Source organism: Pyxicephalus adspersus, chromosome 2 (assembly GCF_032062135.1).
Source record: "Pyxicephalus adspersus chromosome 2, UCB_Pads_2.0, whole genome shotgun sequence".
Lineage (NCBI taxonomy): Eukaryota > Metazoa > Chordata > Amphibia > Anura > Pyxicephalidae > Pyxicephalus > Pyxicephalus adspersus.
The window spans coordinates 34,836,970-34,858,531 of record NC_092859.1 but is presented as its reverse complement, the minus strand read 5'-3'; the positions used below and the strand labels follow the sequence as shown (position 1 = coordinate 34,858,531).

The 21,562-nt window shown below is 37.2% G+C and overlaps 1 protein-coding gene across 2 annotated transcripts in view; it reads right to left on the bottom strand.

The window, feature by feature from the left end:
- The window catches only part of TSPAN9 (tetraspanin 9), a 247,642-nt gene that overhangs the window by 129,221 nt on the left and 96,859 nt on the right, over positions 1-21,562 (bottom strand). For both annotated transcript variants that reach the window (XM_072400384.1, XM_072400385.1), the window contains one exon: positions 20,224-20,302. The gene's annotated coding sequence lies outside the window, so the exon portion shown is untranslated. The remainder of the gene's footprint in view (positions 1-20,223; positions 20,303-21,562) is intronic.

The window sequence follows — 21,562 nt, the reverse complement described above, 5'->3', positions numbered from 1 at the left end:
TGCAAATTTTCTGTAAAATAGTACATTTAATTAAGGAAGTTTAGATTAAGGGAATGCAGTTTGTGGGAGACTGACAGTTACAAAATAACTTTCTTCAGCACGCTGGCCTAGATTATTGATCACGTCAGCAAAAGTGTAAGTAAGGAGTAGTTTAATATGCAAAGCATATATGCAACCACAACCAAAAGCAGCAGAGTATAGGAAGTAGAACTGAGTACATTAGCAGTTTTATGTCTTTTAAGAGGACTTTTTATGCAACACTGAAAAATCTATCATGTATTACAAGGCACAGCCTAGGTAAATGTTAATTTACAACATTATGTTATTTATTGAAAAAGTCAACTTAAAACCCTGATAGCCCGTGCCTAGCAAACCTTCTAAACATCTTGTACATTAAAATTCATGTGACCAGTAGGGGGCAATCAGGAAATGTTGCACGCTGGGAAATTTTTGCAGCTGCATGCTTATTTTTTATTGTGATCACTACAGAACACATATGTAAAAAGGAAAAATATGGCAGCATAAAATTATTACAGCCATATTGTCCAGCTAATATACCATAAATGTATGGCTTGACATGTAGTATGTGAAGGTGCCATCTGTGTTTTTTTTTTATGTACTCTCAAATATTTTATGGACAAGGAGACATCAAAAGATGTAATACAACAAATAGGATATAGAGTGGCTACATAAATATGTCCTCAGGTGAATACCTCAGGGTTACAAGATCTAACAAGGAAACGACAGGGAAAGTATTTGCTAAACTTAAATAAAGCAATGTAACATTAAACTATAATTCCCTGTTATTGTAGACTTACAGATGCCTATAAGGACTTTGTCATCATCTGAATCATATCAGCCCATTCCAGTTACACTTTCACTAATATGGTGGCTGTAATAATATGTGGAGTAAAGGACAAAGTAGGCAAAGACTTAAAAATATAGTTTGTAGGTTTTTTTGGAGGAGGAGGGGGGGGGGGTGATGGTCTAATAACAGAGTGATATAATTTAGGTTTAGGTCAAAAGTCAAAACTCCCAGTCTACTTGCAAGTCAAGGACTTGGAAAGTTTCTAAGCCACATGACAGTAGATCAACTAGCAATTCAGCAGTGACCAATTTCATATTCTTATAGGCTAAGATGCAGTGAGACAGAGACATACCATGAACACATGCAAACTGTAACAAAATTGAACATGGTATCAGGTATATACATTCCATTGTACTACAGAGTCAACAGACAACTGGCATTCTTAACAAACTCAGTTCGTCAATGGTAGCCTCCATTATATTCATATAACTGATTCCCTTTACATATCATCAAATAGCAAAAATATTTTCCTTTTAATTTTGGAATTTTTAAAACCCGTATTTTTTTTTTTTTTTGCTATTGTGTACGATTGTGGTGATTTACATTCAATTTCAGCCCCATACACACAAGATAAGGTAAAGGAAATACCCTTTTAGACAGTCGTCACTGGAGATGTGTGTACCTATTTGAAGATTTTGACTTTATTCATGTTTTGGTAACAACAATTGTGGATTTCTCCCACTTCTATTCCTAAATGCAGTGGTCACCAGGGGTAATAGCAAAAATTTTGCTAAGGGGATACAGATAGCCATATAACCTTGATGGGTTCTAAAACCTTGAAACTCTATCCAATATGAAAAAAACAAACAGTTTTAGCTTTAGATTTGCTTTCATTTGTAGTATGAGTGCACACACTAACAATGAAACAGATTAGAGACAAGTCTAGCTTGACGAAAAGGACACAGTTTTCTGTGTTATTCGAATAAATACCACTAAGGATGTGACAGATCCCCTCATTGCTCCCAGGTTGTCAGTGACTTCTTAGACTACACTTACTACAGACTTCTGTTACTACATCCTAAAATGTAACATTTTAAAGGCATGTGTCACGTCCTCACTCCTGTCAAAAACTCATCGCCAAAGCTTAAACCTACTAAAGTGATTTGTGCAGCCAGGAACGGCTAATAAAACCATCTCTTGTACACATTCACTTTCTTGAAGAGTTTAATCGATGTCTGAATCACTTACTATGATTTATGACCCATCAGAAGCCGCTTTTCTTTATGACATTACAAGTTTTGGAGGAGGCGGTAAAAACCAATTCAAGATCCTTAAAGTTTTCTTCTGCACAATCCATGCTCTTTGTGTTCCTACCAGCTATTGCAGGTATTGTTACAGATGCCTCTATTTTCTTCAGGATTTAAAGATTTATTCGTTGAAGTAATAAAATAAACTTATCAACAGGCTGCTGACTGTCTTCCGAAAATGCATCCCACATGGCATTTAGTAGACTCTCTGCCTTAATACCTAAAGGCACTATTCTGAAAAAAAAAACCAATGCAGATCAGAAAAGTCAGAGAAAGGACTGCAGTTCCTATCCCTGTGCTTGTTTTGCTTCAGTGACTCTTGGGAATTAGGCCAGAGCATCAGCGTTAGTAGGCAGCATTTTTATAAAGAAAAGTTAGCAATTGAAATCTTCATGTTTCTCACATTAAAAGTTTACTTTAATTGGCTAAAAGAAATTCTTATAGGTATTTTTTTAAATGAAACAAAAACTGCATTTTATGCTGTTTTGAGTTTAATTTAGCCTTGAAAATGAACTTCACTTATTTGCTCTCTTTTGGTCTGGTAAATATACAATTGATTGTGTTTTGTTATACTTGTTAGATGAGTACAACAATGACCTGCATGTTAGGAAATCAGAACTGTCCTGTGCACACTTCCTTAAGCTGCGTACACACCTGCAATTTTTGTCGTTGGAAAGGATCTTTCACGATCCTTTCCAACGACAAGGGAGTGCACGATGCATGAACGGTGCTGTACATACAGCACCGTTCATGCTCTATGGAGAGGGGAGGGGGAGAGCGACGGAGCGGCACCCTGCTGCGCGCTCTCCCCTTCCCTTTCATTAGGATCGGCTGTCGTCCATCGTCCGTGGATCCGGCAGGTCGGTCGTCCGGACGATGGACGACACCGACTGTACACACGGCAGATTTTCGCCCGATAATTGGCCGATGCCGATTATCGGGCGATAAAAATCTGACGTGTGTACGTAGCTTTACTCACATACTGTGCACACTTACTTTTCAAAGAGGATAAATATCCCTTTCTGGTTCAAATGGTTGAATCAAGAACCTCAGTAGAATATGATGGCACTCACGACTGAGCAAGGACAGGTGAGTGTTATTCTAAAAATTGCAACCATGCCGGTAGGTTTATTTTAGTGCACAGGGGATGTCATCTATTCCTTTTGCAATAAAATAAGCTTTTGTGCCTGATCACATTTTTTAAACTTTCACTTTAGTTCCTTTACTTTGGTAAGACAAACGTAAGCATACATTGCATGTGTGCAAACTATACACATGCCAGTTTTTAAATTATCAATTTTTATGAATAAGAATACTGGAATGCTTTAACATTAATTAAATTCTTGCTCAGCCATACAGAAAACTCTCTGAGTCTTGCTAAAAAAAGGAATGCATGCCATCAGAGTCTTTTAATAAATTCCTGAAAAGTTATATACAGGCTGCAAAAGCAGCAGTGATTGTCACTCAGCTACAGTTTGTGGCATTCCCGCGATTTCAACTGTCAGTAGGTCTAAACACAATGCATTATGCATAGAAGTAGATACAGTCCTGGCAGTAATGGGCGCTGGGTCGAATATTTTCCTTTACGAATGGATGTAAGTTGAAGTCACATATCCTCGGCAGCACTTAGTCCAAACAGGAAGAGGCAACTGCGCTGATCGATAATGGCTTTCAGCATATTCTTTAAAATCCGCACTGAGCTTGGCACATTGCAGCTCAACAATGAATGATCACTTTAATGACTGTAATAAATTATCATAGGAAACCAGAGGCATATTAAGCTTGCCGGTATTCAGTATATAAAAAGAAGCACGAGACAAACAACTGAAATGAATGAACTTTGCTCCGTTTAGCTGTGTTCAAAGTTTTTTTAAAGAAGGATTCTAAACTTTAATGACTTCTAATTGCAGACTTCTTTTTAGATGCCTAAATATGACCTATTAACGGGAAAGTATCCTTCATTTATTCCATACAGCCGTCATTATCTGGTGTCTGTGCCTTGCCTTGCTTTAAGATTATTGGGGGTATGTGGGATCTATTATGTGTCCCCACAAGTGGATTCAGATAGTGGTATCTTCTATTCTTCTTGCTGCCTCCCATGGGTACATGAGGTAACTCAGGATCTGCTTTAAGGGTATAGGAGCAGAGCTAGACTATGGTAATGTCCCATTCGAGTTGATGACCCTGCTGGAAAGATAATAATAGAGGAGACAGTAAAATTAGTCTGACAAAGGTCCCTACTAATTTTTGTTTCTACTAGAAAGATTTCTGACTACCTTTTGAGCCAAACTTCATAAGGTCTCTCTGACCATATGAAAAATTTGACAAATTTTTACCTTTGATAAACTTTCCAATAAATAAAAAATGTTCTGCTTGGATTTGGGAATTACAAGAGACCTCCTGATCCTCCCTTCCCAACAGGGCTCGCCTTTGGAGACGTCCACCATTGTTTCAACGAAGCAGGTCTTGTATGTATGGCAGGGCATACTGTATGACCTCCTGTATGTGATAGCTCAAGTTTGAATACTATCAAATGGGTGGGAGATATTACCAACAACTATTTAGTTAACTGTTGGAGATCAACCTGGATCCACACCTGCAGAGTTGGATTGGCATGTTAGATACCATAACTAACATACCTTGCTGGCATGTTAGTTACCATAACTTTTCACTGAAGCAGGTGACAGGGGTTTAAAAAATAGCTTCGGTTTAAAACAGGATTTCCAATGTTCTCCCAAGCCACTTTTAGCTGGACGCACCACCCGGCACTTTTTTCAGTGGTTACTGAAAAGTTGGGTCACAATACAGGGGCTGCCACCCGCCTAAAATTTCTTCCCACCCAGCTTAAAAAAAATTCTGGGTTCAACACTGATTTCCCTAAATAAAACTTAGCTTTATTTTATGAAAAAGTGACAGCTGAAGATCACAACAATTGTTCCATTCTTTGCTTCGAAATGACCTCCAAATGCAGCAAAATAGCAATTAACCAGAAGAGCATGTTTGTGTTATTTCACAAAATGTTCTTAGAATTGGCTATTTCAGTTTGGGCATTGATATTCGTGTTATCTAAAGTTACTCACTGGGGAATATAAGCCCCACTTATTGTTTTCCTTCCCCACACCTGTTGTAGAACTTCAGTGTACTTAGCCATCTACCCAGAATTCCCAACATTCCAATTTGTAAAAGCAACATTTAACCCAGCTGTTCTCGACATGGACCCTACACCATATAATCTCTGTTTGCATGTAACCTATGGCTTCAACAGCTCCTTAGAGAAAATATACCTCCCAAAAACAACTATGAAGTTAAAACTGCGAGATGTTCTTTAACTGCATTGATCTTTCCAGTTAATAATATTAACACTGAGAACATGAGAAGGTTCCCACAGGGATGGGTCAAGGGGTGAAGGTAAAAAATCCCAGAAGCCTTTAGTACAAAGGACAACCAAACCGATGACAATTCTTAAATATTTAGAAGCACTTAAAGATCATTCATTAGGGGGAAAGGAAAACTTTATTTTATTATCAATATTCTATGAGAAGAAAAAAGCTAGCAACACAAGAGAGAAATGAACAATAGGATTTAACTGTTTACCATCTTTTTATTTCCTATATTTTACTTTCAGTATAAATACATTTGAGCTACTATTTATCATTTATCTATAGATAACTTTAAGCAGTTATCAATATTTCTTGTTGTTTTCATTTACAGGTTGGTAAATGCTCTCTCTAGTATTCTAGATTGCTGTAAGTGCAACATCATACATCTAAATAAGTGTCATGGGAACCCAGAACTCTATGGAGCGTTTATTTTCCATTTTCAACACTTCCTTAAAGTGGATCTCAACTCACAAAAGAAAGAAGTGCTATTGTATAGGATAGATTAATGGTAATTGTACATTTGCCGTACCCAGAAAGATGTACAAATTGTTTTGTATTCCTCTGGAAAAATAGCAGCGCCTTCCAGTATGTACAAGTGCCTAGACACCGCTGTGCTGATAGTCTAATAGTTGTAAATCTGCAGTGTGAGATCTGAATTAATTTTTTGTGTGACTGCTGATCCCACCAGAATTTGGAGTGATATTTGGCATGTCACTACTATCCTGCCCACTTTTTTGCAAACATCTAGTAATCAGATCACCAGTCATCAGAACTCTGACATAAGGAGCCAAGATCCTGGTTAACCAAGATGCCAGCCTCTACACAGAGACATGTAAAATAAGAGAGGTAAATCAGCATTGGGGAAAGGTTCAGCAATAGGCAAACCATAGGCAATACTGGTGACTAGTCCTGGTGCTTGCCAGTTTTGGGCACCGCCTTCACAGTACAGGTCCTCTTTCAGAAGTGGAGATCTGACTTTTCTTCTCCAGAACCTCTGTATTGGCCAGTTACCGTTACTGATGTCCCCCCCCCCCCCCCCACTTGTCAATAAAAAGTTGTGGAAGGGAATAGGAGGAGCTTTTCATTCTAGGAAGTGGTAAAAATTGCATACTAGAGCCCCACATTTTAGGGGCTTTGTGGGTGATGTCCATACAGGCAACACCAAGAGTCAGAATGAAAGCCAGGCAGCTTGGATTTTTATAGAAATGTCAATAGCACAAATACCATGTTTCCTTTATTGTAGGTTTTCTTTAACATTATGGCAGGTTCCCTTGGGGCAGCCTAGAGTGATCAAACTATCGAAGCATTTGTAGGTTGGCATGGGCAACAAAACATTCTAGAACTTTGCATCATGTTACTTTATAAACTTCATTGTTTTACACCAGCTGTTGATAAGGAAACAATCCCTTAGACATCACATAATGAAATGAATTCCACTTAATACATCTGACTAGGAGCATTTGTTGCCACTAATCTATCAGGATTAAATTTAATCATAAAACTCGATTAGGTTGGCACAAACTGAGCGATTGGTTTTGATCTGTTTCTGGAATCTAGGAGATAAAAGATGACAGCGAGTATTATGAATTCCGTTGTCAAGACACACAAGGCTCCTCATCGCTTTGTCTCCGGGTTAAAGATATTCACACTTAATCAAAGTGAACAAGTTAAAATGTACCCTGCTCATGTATGGAGAACTGTAAATCTGCATAGCTCATCCTGCTTATTCATAGATGCTCTTCACATTGTCAATGGAGATGGAAACTTTTGATTAATGTCAGGCACTAAACTTAATATTCAATTGAATGTTTGTATTCTATAAAGAGTCCCATTATGTAGGAGTCTAAACTTCCTAAATAGCCACATAAAATAACTTGGTTAGAAATGAAGAAAAACTTTCCTAACCCTTGCTGTGAAAATGCTTCTACCCAATTGTAATCTTTAAAGTTGACATGTAGGCAGATACACAGTAAAAGGCACCAATCAATGCAGGTATCCAATCCCTTAAGTGGAAAAAAAAAACGGAAAAAAAAAATTGTAAGCAGGCAGCTTCTTTTAATGCGGAAAGGACAGATTATGAGCTATGATATAATAAAGCTCTCCAAGGCTGGAGAGGCTACACTTTCATCAGTGAACCTGGGTGATCCAGCAAACCTGGAAAAGATCTGGTCCAGGATTCAAAACATTTGCTAGAAAATAGAAAATGACTTTGAAGAAGACTATTTCAGGTTTGCTGGATCTCCCAGCTTCACTGATGAAAGTGTATCTTCTACAGCCTTGGGGAGCTTTACTAAATCAGGCCCAATGTCTCATGTCCAATAAAACAAACTTACTTGCTTGTTCACAATGTTTAGCAGAATCTACACTGAACTGTGCATGCACGGTTTATTAAAATATCCCAGCATAGCTGGATACTAGGAATAAATAAACACTTCTGCACAGTACAGGAGTTATGTTATATTGGCCTAACCAGTCAAGATAGCCAGTGCAAGCAGATGAAAGTTTAGTTCCTCTTTAACATTACTACATATATTTTTGCATAAATGCAGTTAAAGGATCTTTAAATGACTTGATATCAACCTTTTTCAAATCCAGGAAATGTAGAGCAAAAAGGAGCCAATCAGGTGTGCTGTAGAGCAAGCAGCTATGCAAATATGTATTTTATCTGTATATTTAGCTGTTTGGCTTTAACAAGGAAGTATTGTTTATTTTTTCCAATGTTAGGATAAGCAAGGGAAATAGATCTTGATGTAAAAAAATAAATGTGTATGTGTTTTATTATTATATGGAGCAGATAACTTTTTCTTATTCATTATTCAGTCTCAGCTTATTTCTCGCGAGTGCTTTACTGCTCTTTCACATAAGACCATTAGCCCACAGAGTCATTGAAAACAATGCATTTCTACGTAGTACCATTGGCTATGTAAGCCAATAAGAGCTCCCCTCCAGTGTCTGGTATACTTCCATATGTTATGCAATCATTTACTAAAATTCAGAAAACACCAAATGTTTATCTGTGTGTATGTTTACATATGTAAAATAAAATTAATAAGGCTTTCTAAATGCAAAAGCATTTCAGGTGCACCTAATCTTTGGTTGTATGACTTTGTCATCATTAAGGACACTTCATTTGCACGCCTTAAAAATGCAAAGCCAGCGTTAACAACGCCCGCTAAGACCTAACGTGAAGAATAGAACAAGCAATTGACTGGCGTCCAAAAAAACAGGCCCACGTACTTTCAGTAATGAGGTCTCTACTCCCGAGACTAACGCGATGTTCTATCCAACACACACCAATTACTGACTCTGAAAACCAAGCAGTGGAATAGAATTGTGTGATCGAGAAGCTAATCATCTCTCAAAATTACACAGTCATCTGTACAGCAACTTTATCCTAAAATAAGTTGTTTTCACATTTAGCTCTGTTAGGCGGGTAAATCAGACCAGCAATCCTATTAGCTTACTTAGTATTTTTGGAGGATGAATAATTAAGGATGTTAGTTTAGGTTGGATGAGGATATGACCTAGCAATTATAGAAGAGTAATTATATTAGGTTTTAAAGAGCCTGTCCATGTAAACGTGTTTCCTGCCATAGGGGAGATTACAGGGGTAGAATCTGCCTGTAATGCACTAAGTGGTCAAATGTTTTTGGACAACTGACCATCACACCTACTGTATATGAGCTTGTTGAATATCCTGTCCCACACCCATAGTACGACAAGTTGCCTGTAATCACTGCTTGGAGCTATAAATGTATTACAGAAGATTCTGGAGCGACTGTGAGAATTTGTCCCCATTCACCCAAAAGAACGTAAAGAGAAAGAAAAAATGAGGAGACATGGCCGACAGATGGCATTCTAATTCATCTCAAAGATGTTTAGTGAACGTGGGTGAGGGTTTTAAACAGGTCATTGAAGTTCCTCCTCAACCTACTCATCTTATCTTTGTATACAAGTACAAAGTCATTCTGGATCCACAGAACTGTTACCACAAGGATGGAAGTACAAAAAGTGTTCAAAAAAGCTTTGTAAACAGGGCCATTACCAGAACCCTTCAATGGAAACACCTAACTTAATCATCTGGAGCGATGTCCACATACTTTTGCCCATATAGTGTATTTCTTAGTTCTGCTTCTGATGACTTGTAGAATCGCTTATTTAAATTGTCCTACACATCGGTTATGTCTGAACTACCTTAAAGAGACCATGTCACCATAATTAAAAATGCAGATAAAAGCATGGAAAAATCAAGTATTTTACATGCTTACTTTCAGTGTCTTCTTTATTATTTATATTATCCTATTTTTGTGACTGAGCTAGGAAGAATAAGTTCTCTCCCTCCTTGTACATCATAGCATTCTCCTCTTCAGGGAATAAATAATTGTTCTATGTGCTTGTCTAGGTCCTTCATCCCTTTGTTCACATCCCTACATCAAATTTTTGTAGATGTCATTGAGAAGCAAAGGGGTATTCTATGGTGTGTCACTCCATTGACAACTCGGCTGAGGCTTCTGATATCATATCCAAGATGGCAGTACCTTACCTTGGTACTTACCAAGCTTACCTTGGTACTTAACATTAATAAAAATACATTAAATGTACATACTATGGGAAGATTTGTTGAATAAACGTTGTAACAGTGAGTGCATCAGCATGTATGTGTTACTGTGTGTAATTTGTTTTCCCCATTTTTTTGCAACAAATGGCTCAAAAAAAATAACACCCCCTAAATCAAAAGACATACTCATTGCTGGATGGGTCCAGGTTGTAATATACAGTATTCATAGTACATGCCCCTGCTTCAGTATCATTACAGTAATACTAAACTTGGGAGAGGATCTAATTAAGCAGCTTTGCCATCCTCTATGCGGAGTGCATGGTTTCATTTGCTCTGAAGCCAGCACGCTCAAACAGAAAGATTTAGAAATAGATGGGGCATTAATTCCTAATTATCTGCCAGACCAAATGTTTATTTTCACTTTGGCTTAATTTCAGTTCAATGATTCCTCAAACATTGCCTAACAGAGAAGCCGAAGCTGCCCGCTTCTAGCTCCTGTGCCTGTGACATGTGCTTTACAAACATCAATCCAATGGAATGTTTCTCCCAAAGTGCATCAATAAAGGCCGACATGACAAATGCTCTAATGGCACTTTGTAACCTTGAAATACATAGTGACCTAAGCAAAAACCATTGCATAACTATAACTGTAAAGCTCTGCAGCCTTTTAAGAAAGTTAACAGAACTTTCAAAAGTACGTGTCACAGGCAGACCTAACAGTAAAGTCATGGAGAAACGTTGAATTGGCCTCTTTCAAGCTGGAACTAGTTACAATTAGTTTGTGAAATGTCTGGACAGTCTGTTTTAATAGATGGTGAATATGTAGCAATTTGTGTTCCATCTAGGTATATATCATTGCAAAAAGCAATTCATCATGCTTTAAAATAATAACCAACATCAATATGGCATCCACCAAATTTATCAGTTTTAAATCAAAATTGTTGTTTTATTGCTTCTCCATCCCATGCCTACATATTTTTTGATCGCTCAGACTCAACATTTTTCTACAACATATAGTTGATCTAGTATTCACAAAAGGTTGGAACGCTGGGGCTCTGATTGAGTCTTTTATTCTAGTCGGTCAGTTTGGTTAGTTGATTGATCAATTAAATAATAATATTGATACCAGTGTGGCCACCATAAAATCGCAACACAAGATATTATCTGATTGTACAGTCTGCTTTAGTTCTACTAATATTTAGGTAGTACAAGGGCAAGCAAATTGAATGAATTTTAAAAGTACAGTTTTGATTACTCTAAATTGAACATAAATTATAACCAGATTTTATGTATTGCCAACTTTTGGTTTGCAAAAGCTATGAAACTGTTTTTCTGTATTGTTACTGTTACCTGTGCCATCAGTAAAAACTACATATGGCTGTGGCAATGATTACAGTGCAGGCATGTTCACCCAGGATCAGAATGCTCATGCTATCCCCTGTTCTAAAATAAAACTGATCTGGCTCTTTTATTTGTATATACGTTTAAGCTTTAGCTATTTAGCTCTGTAAAGAATGTTTTTTTTTTTTTTTTTTTACAACAAAAGTGATAAGAGGAAACTAACAATTGTGAAAAACTTCTACAGCCCCAACTGCTGGTTGAAAAGCAAAATGCACAACATTTTATTGATCTGCGTAAACAGAAAAAAAATACTATTTATTCTGTAGTACTGACTAAAATAATAAAAAAGATAATATATAGCAAACCACCAGACATTCCATGTAAACCACGCACAGATTTGCCTTCCCCAGCACCCATTAATGCTCCATAGTGAGACATCTCTGCTGATGATTTAATGCGCTAACAAGGAACTGGATGTAATTGGAGTGCTATCTTTACAATTTATTCCTATGTATTGATTTACTGACAATGAACTACATTACAGTGCAAGATGCCTGGACCGAGGTAGCCACATTATTAACCATTTATTCTAAAAAGGTGCTGCCCTCTATAATCTAGAAGGAAATAAATCCTTTCACCATAAAAGTAATGTAATTTTCATCCAGAGGATTCCAAAGGAAAGCATTCCAGAGAAAATTATGTATAGTCACAACATATCTGTGGAGGAAAAGTGAAGTGCTGAGTGACAGCAGGTTTCCTACATTTGCAGATCTAGAAATACAGTATGGAGGACATGTTATAAAAGATCAGCATAGTTACTTATCCATACTTAATATACAACTTGTATACAATTTGTCTCTGTTAAAGTGAACCTGTATCCATTTGGCGAAAAGTTTGTTGATACAATATACAACCAAAAGTTTACAAGTGACAAGCACACCCGTAAGATTGTGGGGCAATATAAAATCATGAATAATAAAATTGAGTTCCCTTCCCCCCTTGCAGCTATAACTAACTGCATTCTTCTAGGAAGGCATTCCACAAAGTCTTTGAAAATGTTGGTAGGAATTGTGCTCATACAGCCACAAGAGTGTTTGTGAGGACAGGTATGAATGTTGTAATAGAAAGCTGGGCTCCCAGTTGGTGTTCCAATTAATCAAACCATGTCTTTAAAAAACTGACTTCGTGCAGAAGAGCACAGCCATGCTGGTGTCAAGGACTGTAGAGGAGACACTACAGAAAGGTATTGATTGCAGAGGGATTATTCACCTGCCTGTGGCAGGGGCTAAAGACTGTAACAGCCATTAAAGTGAAGTCTAGAAGCAATTTTGTATTGTATAAAGTTGGGCAGATTAGTGCTTACTTCCAAGTTTGTCAGGTACAAGGCTAAAGCTGTGCTCAGTTCTCTTTGATCCTAGCCTCTGTTGCTGGGTAATATGTTCTTTGAATACAATTACCAGAAACAGGGCAACTTCTTAACCTATATAGATCACATGACCAGACAGCCAAAAAGCGCAAGGAGACCACTGGGGTTCAACTAATTCTGCTTAAAGGGAAATGACAATGTACAATTTAGCATTTTTTTCTTAAGTACAAAAGGTAAGCAGCATTTGTTCCTCTTTAGTATCAATAAACATGGACTGCTCCTCCTACTCCCAACAAGTCTATGGATCAGATCTGTAATAAATCGCCTCTCTGGTTAAAGGAACCTATGTGAGCTCCATCCACTGCCCCTTATGCCAGATGCAATGTTTCTGTGGGTGGATGAAGCAATTTAAATAACCTGTCAGCTGCTGAAGATTCCGCAAAACCCACAACTCTACAAGACGGTAAAATCTTTTACTTGCAGGTAACTGATTTAGCAATTTTTTATGGATACCAACAAAATGCAAGTTCAAATTCGTTATATTTGTTTGACAGTGCAAAACAAATACCAGCTGCTTGTATGAAAAAATGCATAGTTGTCCTGAGCACACTTCGTGCATAATTTTGAGGAGGGATGGATTGGGTAGTCTAGCAAAAGCCAACTGGGCAGGGCTAACATGTGCAAAAATGTGTTGTTAGCTCACAACAGTAAGTGTAAATCTGGCAGACTAACAAACAAAACATTGGGAAATGTGCATGTATTGCTGAGATGTACTACATTTTCTTTGCCTGACCTACACTTAACAAAGAGCATGTGGAAAGTGCATCAGTGAAGATAATATTATAATAATATTATATTAACAGCATAAACTTTTATGCAGTATAGCACGCTGCTGCAAAAGTAATAATGCAACCAAACAGGGAACAAACACGTCTCTGTAAGTAACCCAGAGGCATTAGGCAGAATAATTGTGTATTTTATGGGCTGTTTGCAGGCTTTGTTCAGGCATAAAGGAGGATGAAGAACTTGGGAACTCCACAAATACACATTTGAGATGCTGGAACATTTCCCACCTGCACACGAAGAATAATATGTGTTTGTCAGGGATGCTCCCTGCTGTGCTGCCTTTCACTGAGCTGGCAGCACAGGGTGAAATGGCACTTCTCATTTACAAATGAAAACTGCAAAATCACAAAGTAGCACAGAATAACTGCAAAAAATATTCGGAAAACTTTTTGTCAGGGAGGGTCTATAAAGCTCATTCAAAAAGAGGAATCGGAAAAAATCAACTTGTAATAAACATTATAAATTACATATATTTTTTAGGAAACTTTAGCACTCCTTTGCCTGGATTTGGAGTGAGGTTTTGTAACGTGACCACTGTGCACCTTGTTGTCCTCCTTGCTGGACAGAAAGCTGTACCTTAGGACCTGCAGTGCAAGCACCTCCCTGCCCTTGCCTGATCAAGTATGTAGCTCTATACTTCCTCCATCTTTACAGCTGCCTAATAATTCCTGCACCATTCATTAGTGCAGGAATGGTGCAGTATTCAGACTGGAGGAGGGAAGGGTAGTAATATGAGCCCATTCAGCTCTTGAATGGGCTCATTAATTCAGTATTTCACCTTAGTATTAAAGTTTTTGGTGTTCAGCATAAAGCTGCTAAAAAAAATCCTTAGTTAAAGAGCAGCAAAATAGATTTTTGTTTGGTGTTGTAAGGATTATGTTGTTACAGTTACATAAAACACTTCAAAGTGCTTATGACAAACACCAAGTTAACAAACAAGCGAGGAAGCCCAGCAGAATAAATGGTAAATAAATAAAACACTCAATTAGACTATTAGCGATGAAAGGAAAGAATTCAGTGATTGATCCATTCATTCCTTTCCCCAAATATTTTGGACTGGCAGGTCCTTTCAAGCACAAAGGCTTTATAAATATCTCATAGGTCAGAATATTTCGCTGTGATAACAGAATACACTTTTGTATAAAGAACAATGAACACGATCTCCCGCTCTGTCTCCTATTTTCACTGGATGCTTTTATCCTGCATTTTATTATTGCCATTTGTTTTACACGCACCATTACTGTATCTATTACATCTTTCCTGCTGCAAGCCTTCCGCAGATACACAGCAAGAAGGTACTTAAAGTGCACCTGAGGCTTTGGAGAACACAGCCAACATTACATATAGAATCGCCAGGTCTTCTGACCTAGACATTCAATACAATAGGCTTCTGGAGTCACAAACATGAGTGGGGTTCATTCATGCTAATACCAGTAAATGGCTACTACATCCACTTAATTCATGATAATACCAGCAAATCGCTACTCTGCTTCACAAGCAAAGTTTTTGTTGACATTTTTCTAATGCCAACTTCAAGTAAATTGAGCTGAGTAGCACTATGTTAGATGAAAAAAACAACATTTATAAATAAAGTGAACCTACAGAGCTCTAGAAAATATTTTTAAATGCGAGTGAGAAATGGTTACAGTATATCTGAAGTCCAAACCTTCCTTTTACATCTGGATAGAGCAGGACAAGGTAACAGCATTGTATTTTTTACCTCTTCACTTCTTGTCATGTAGACTCAACAGGAAATCAAAGGAAGTATTTTCAATGTAAGAGAAATCTTATCTTAGACAGTTGTTGAGGAAACACGTGTTTTCACTTCAAGATTTCCCCTATTTCTGTTCTAGTGGCAAATCAAAATTTTGGAATTACCCTCACTTATATTACACGTGACACTGGTGCTCAGGAAAATTTGAAACAAATCATCTATATAAAGTGGACGCAAACAGCAATAAAAACCCGACACCTGTTCTAACCCCCTCACCAAACATCACAAATCCAAAAAAAGTTATGTCCGATATGCTTTATAGTGCATTTAAACTCAAGAACAAAAAAGGAACACATTGCAGCTTACCATATGGTAGCTGCATTACTTTTTTAGGACTTTTTTGTACTTTATTATCACCTGCTGGTTATGCCAATAACCAATTTTCTATCCTAAATGTGACTACCTCCAATCACTGTGCCATAGCAATGAAAGAGCAGCATTGTTGCAGGTGAGCAGCTCTCCTGATTTGAACTACAAACTGCTCCACATTTCCATTACACAGGGAGACATTCTTTTGTACAGTAGTTCAAGGACAGCTGCAGAAACTGATAACATTATTTGATTTATCAGTTCAGAGCACAGAATTTTACAAGGACACTGGAATTCCAGCAAGATAAACAGGTATTTTTCTATATTTGCAGAGTATATAGTCTGACAGAATACAGCCAAGATATATGAGCATTTCAGTACTATCTCAGAGACTGCATCAGTCTTTACTGATCGAATCAGCTGTTTATTTGACCAACATTTTTTTGGGTGGGATGATCCCCAAGATGTACACACGCAAGATGATTGTCACCCTGAGACAAACAGTGATGATCATTTTGGGTGAATATCTAGCATGTGTACAGTTGTCCCAGGGATCTGTCCTGGTGAATCAATAAAGAACTGACCGGAGCTAACTGAACTGACCTTTTTGCTATAAACGATCCGGAACAATCATTCCAGTGACAATAATCTAACATTTCTACATTGCCTAATGCTTGCCTTCACTTAGGACACTGCTTCTAAACCAAGGTTCTGTGGAGCCCTAGGGATCCTCCAAAAGTTGTTTCTTCACCAATTACCAGTTTAGACCTCTCAGATCAGTTTAAGTAACACCAATGATCCTTTTGGCTATCCGCAAGGGTGACATTCTTCCCAATAGCCAGCAATGTAAGAGGTATTCTTCCCACTGACCCCCACGCTAAACTATGAGCCGTGGATATAGTGATCAAAGTTACTGTTATTTTAATGAGTCCCCCATGTAAAAAAAAAGGTTGAGAAAGGCTGACTTAAAGGGATTTAGCTTTCTTTTTTGGAACCATATCTTAGGTGGTTATAATTGAAGGCTGACTCATAAATGCATGAATCAGTCACTGAATGATATGGTAAAATAATCAAACAATTGTTTTAGAGTACAAAAAGCATCAAAGCATCAAAATCCACATTAAAGAGTACTAAAATCCTTGCAATGTGTATGGATCACCTAGATGGACTGTATTTTTCTTCTGTCTGGTATTGGAGGATTACCTTTTCAATGTACTTATAAACTGGCTTTTTTAGGTTGTTTAGGCAGCAGGTTTGACTTGATCAGCACAATAACACCTTATAAGGGGTAATCATATTTACTGATTCATTCCTCTGTTGTGATTTTAAGTGTTAAAAAATATGAAAAGACAATTGGTTGATAATGGACACATAGTCATGTCTTCCAGACACTTCCATACATGAGACCTGATATTATTACTTCATAAAGACAAATGACACCTTAAAAATACATTTACAAACACTTTCAATGAGACCAACTACAAAACATTATCACTGCAGCAAATCCAGTCATATCCTTATCATAAATCTCTATTGGGCTATTTAGCTCTTTTACAAAGTGAAAATGTTGATACATATGCCTATAAAAGCCAGGGTAATCATATTCTTTCATGTGGCGGTGATGGAGCGCCCCTCATTTACGCCTCATATAAATTCACAATAGTGCGTTTTAACAATTCAGCACTTAAATCTGTTTGTATATTTAGCTGCTGGCGAACCAGTCATTCCAGCAATTCTAAAGACCATGTGACTTAAGCGTGAAGGTTCAGTCATTAGTCATTTTAATCTGTGTTGTAGGCTTCTTGAGGACTGCAAGAAAAATAACTATATTTTCTTGTTTTTTTTTCTCTGATTTTGTTATTAGGGTTAGGTAAAAAAAAATGTACAGTAACAAATTCTCTTTACCAAAGAAGATTGATAAACACACATACAGTACATACATACTATGTTATATATATGAACAGGGATAAGAGGTTAAACATTTTTTTTATTAGGACAGGTTGTGTCTGTTATTACATTTGAAGTGAAGATAATGGCAGATATAACATATTTTATGCAAAAAGTGTGAACTTTTGATTGGAATATATTAGGGAATAATATAGGACCATATATAATAGAGAATGGATCTCACTAGGGAGCCTATCATTTGGAAAGTGGATAAGCTGGAGAAAGGGGTGGCCAAGGTCTGACTCAAGGTAAAGCAAAGCTAGGTACCACCTTTGCCGCCTAGGATGCTGCCACAACTCTCGCAGTGAATTTTATCAGCCATAGCAGCACGTACAGGACAGAGATTAACTATATCCAGCAGCATCTACCTTCCGGCTCTACTAATGCCTATGGGAGGAGAGCCCCAACCTCAGAACACTTTGTAAGTGCAATATTTCTACATTATTTTTTTATAAATACATTGTCAGTAATGCATTATGTCTCTGCACTTTTTTTTTTAACTTTTTATTCAAGTTTTAAAGGATGATGGCCGTTGTAAAGTTTGCAAGACTTAATGCTAGAAATATAATCACACGACCAGATCTTGGTACAAAAACAGAAAACTGGACTGTGTACCAAAGTTGTCTAGATTAATATTAATTAGCCACTAAAAGCTCCATCTAGTGTCATAAGTTCTATCTATATATGTCATACAAATATACCAATTAGAAATAGCAGACTTTAGGATAAACAATTTAAACTTAGAAAATGTAATCCTTGAAAAAACACTATAACTTTTCCTTAATTACAATGATCTGTAGCAGCCAATCAGAATACATCCTCTATTGGTTTACTTTCAGAGAAGAGAATTCTAATTCAATTTGTAATTTCCAATTAACAATACTATATTTGATTTAAATTTCTGGGGATGGCAGGGGGTTGGCAGGGGTCATGTAAAATGACTAGTAAAAGAAGCATTTGCATTTCAGTAGTTCGTACAAGAACACCTGAAATGATTGTGTGATCATTGTGATCATGTACTGGAAAAATGAAACCCCCTGACAGCTAACTCTATCACTTGGGGACTTAAATGAGAGGTAAATGAGGTCTAAATTTTGGGTCTGTGCTCAATATGAGGGGTTTATATTAATGCATATACATTAAGTCCATTAAGATGGCAACAAGGTTTTGTTGTCTGAGTATGGAAGGCATACAAGATAAATGACTCTCCCCACCATACTATATTTATAATGTTACTTATGGGCTGAATAACCCTTTAAGACAATCTGGCGTGAGTTGCTTATTTTTCCTTTAAACCAAACAAGCAACGGATTTACGTGTTCATCTAACTAAATTAGATCTTCTCATTTGTTTAATATGCTGAAGGCAACATCTGTTAACTGTCCAATACACCAAATTTGAGGCATGACTTCCGATACATATTAAGTTAAACAACACTATTAATAAAAAAGTTTAATTATTGAAGAAGACTTCTGACTTGGAAAAGAATTGAAATTCATTCCACCGAAGTAAAATGAGGTTAAACAAATTCTTCTGAGAAATGAATTGCATGTACTGAAACGCTTATTATGTTATCACGAACAACATAAAAGATTTCTGCAGGCTGTACCAGGTAAAATATGATTTGCAAAGTCCTGATACAATCTATGAATCAAAAATTGAACTTAGGCACAGGTAAAATACAGTTACACTCCTCTGAATTTTCAATCTTACGCTCCCAGAATATACTTTAAATAGAAGTTTCAAAAAGACCTCGAACATATTGCCTAAAGAAAAATCAGTCAAAAATTTGTCAAAATAATACCCAAGACATATTAAATACTCAAAATGACATCACAAAAACTCTATATAGGAATCAAGTCAGCAGAACTAAACTGCTGATGTGGCAAAAGTTTTGAAGGGAAATCTAGATATATTTAAAGCTGAACTTCAAGCAGATAAAAAGACAAAAATGATGCAGCCTGGTATTCATTAATAAAAAATTAAAGTATGAGTCCCAAGTGAACTAATACTTTTTTTCCCTTTCTGACCAAACCTAAACCACCACCCTCCACAGATGCATACTTACCTGGATTTGATAGCCTTGTTGGCTGTTTACCTATATCCGTTAGGTTAGGGGAAGGGGCAATTACGAGAGAGAGAAGTAGCACAAAAGACAATTGAGGCCATGGTTGTGGTAGTAGGTATGTCATGTTTATGAGCTAAGGGAAGCCTCCAACAACATATACTCCAACAGCTGTTTGTGTGAGATGTTTTAATGGATTAAACTTATTCCCTATTATATTTGTAGTGCATGCAAACTACAAATTCACAATGTATTTTTTAATCCAGTAATTTTTCATACAGAATCCTGTACATTATTTTTCATTTTGTCTCCCTGGTAATATTATTCCTACATAAAAAAGTCTTGTATAGTAATAAATGCCATTAATTTAATGCACACCTATATTTCCTTTGCAGCAGTTGTCTCATAATTAATATATTTTTCCTTAGTAGAAACAATGTGTTTGGCTTTATTAAATTATCTTTCTGGAAAGTCTCCTCCTAACAAGGCCCTTTCCCTGACCCGTTTTCACTCAAAACTCACCTGCCTCTATAATTGGATATCCAGATGTTACAAATTAATCAATGTTCAAGCCTGCTCGGATGTGGGAGTGCGCTGTGCCCTGCAAGGAAAGATAAAAAAAATCTGTTATTAAAAAAGAAAAGAGGTCACTGAACAAAAGCTAAGTATTCTATTATTTAAGGAGAGAAACAAGAAGAATTGCCTGAGCTTTGAATCTGAAAGCCGATATTCATTCTCCTTCATGAAGCCACTCTTTTGCATTTAGCCAATAAATAGTAATGCAGGTTCGAAACAATTCTGTCACACAAGAAATATTAACGGCTTATAGCAAAGTCACTCGAGTTGCCAGCATAATATCTAGCTTAAAATATCCTGTGCTTGGATTTCATTCTCTTCGTATAATCGCAGTGCTGTATTTATCATATGGCCATTGTGGACAAGTACCCAGAACAGAGGGGTTAGGCTATCCTTAAAGTGAACCTCTGGTTTGTCTATGCAAGGCAAGGCAATAGGTTCTCCAGCCACACACACACAATCCCTCGCTTCACCGCTATAGCCTTCCTTTCGCCACCTGGAACAAAGAGTGCAACCAAGTACTTTAAGAGATAGGGAGCATGAGAACCATTTTCCTTTCTCCTATGATGCGTGATTAAGTGGCCAATTATGAGACATTAGACCTATCGCATAAGTGAAGGAAGAGAGTCTTCAGCCCTCTGTGTAATCTTGGAGCTTACTCTGGGCTTTTGGTATTCAATTCCTGAAAGCTCAGTTAATAGGTATAGATAGCACAAAGAGGAACTTTAAAGGGTGAACAGTAGGTTAATCTACAAAAAGAGACCCTAAAAAAGTTATGAAAACTCCATTTTGACTCCATGATTTTGGTGTTCCCTTTTACAGGGTATCAACACTATGGGCTCTCAACAGTCTCAACAGGACTAAGAAGACAAAAAAGAAAAAAAAACTGTATGCTTGCCTAAGGAGACGATTCACTTTGAATTGCGAACAGTCTATCATCCCAAATCAACCCTAATGAGTCTACCTCATTTAAATTTTGTGTGTGCTGGTAAAGGTAAACATGTACATGGTACAACAAGTTTGTCCATAGTCATTCATTTACAATGCTACCCCAATGTGCACACACAGCCTAGCAAACATCAGTTACTTGCAAAAATAGACAAAAATGTGTACTCAATGGTTAAGAAGTCCTAAGAAGAGGCCCCTTTATAGCAGTAAGAAGTTGAAAGGGGATTTTGCAAGCCCTCCTATACAATAGAAAAGTACCGTATTTTTCGGACCATAAGACGCACTAAAGTGGGGGGAAAATCAGGGTGCGTCTTATGGTCCGAATGCATATTTTTTT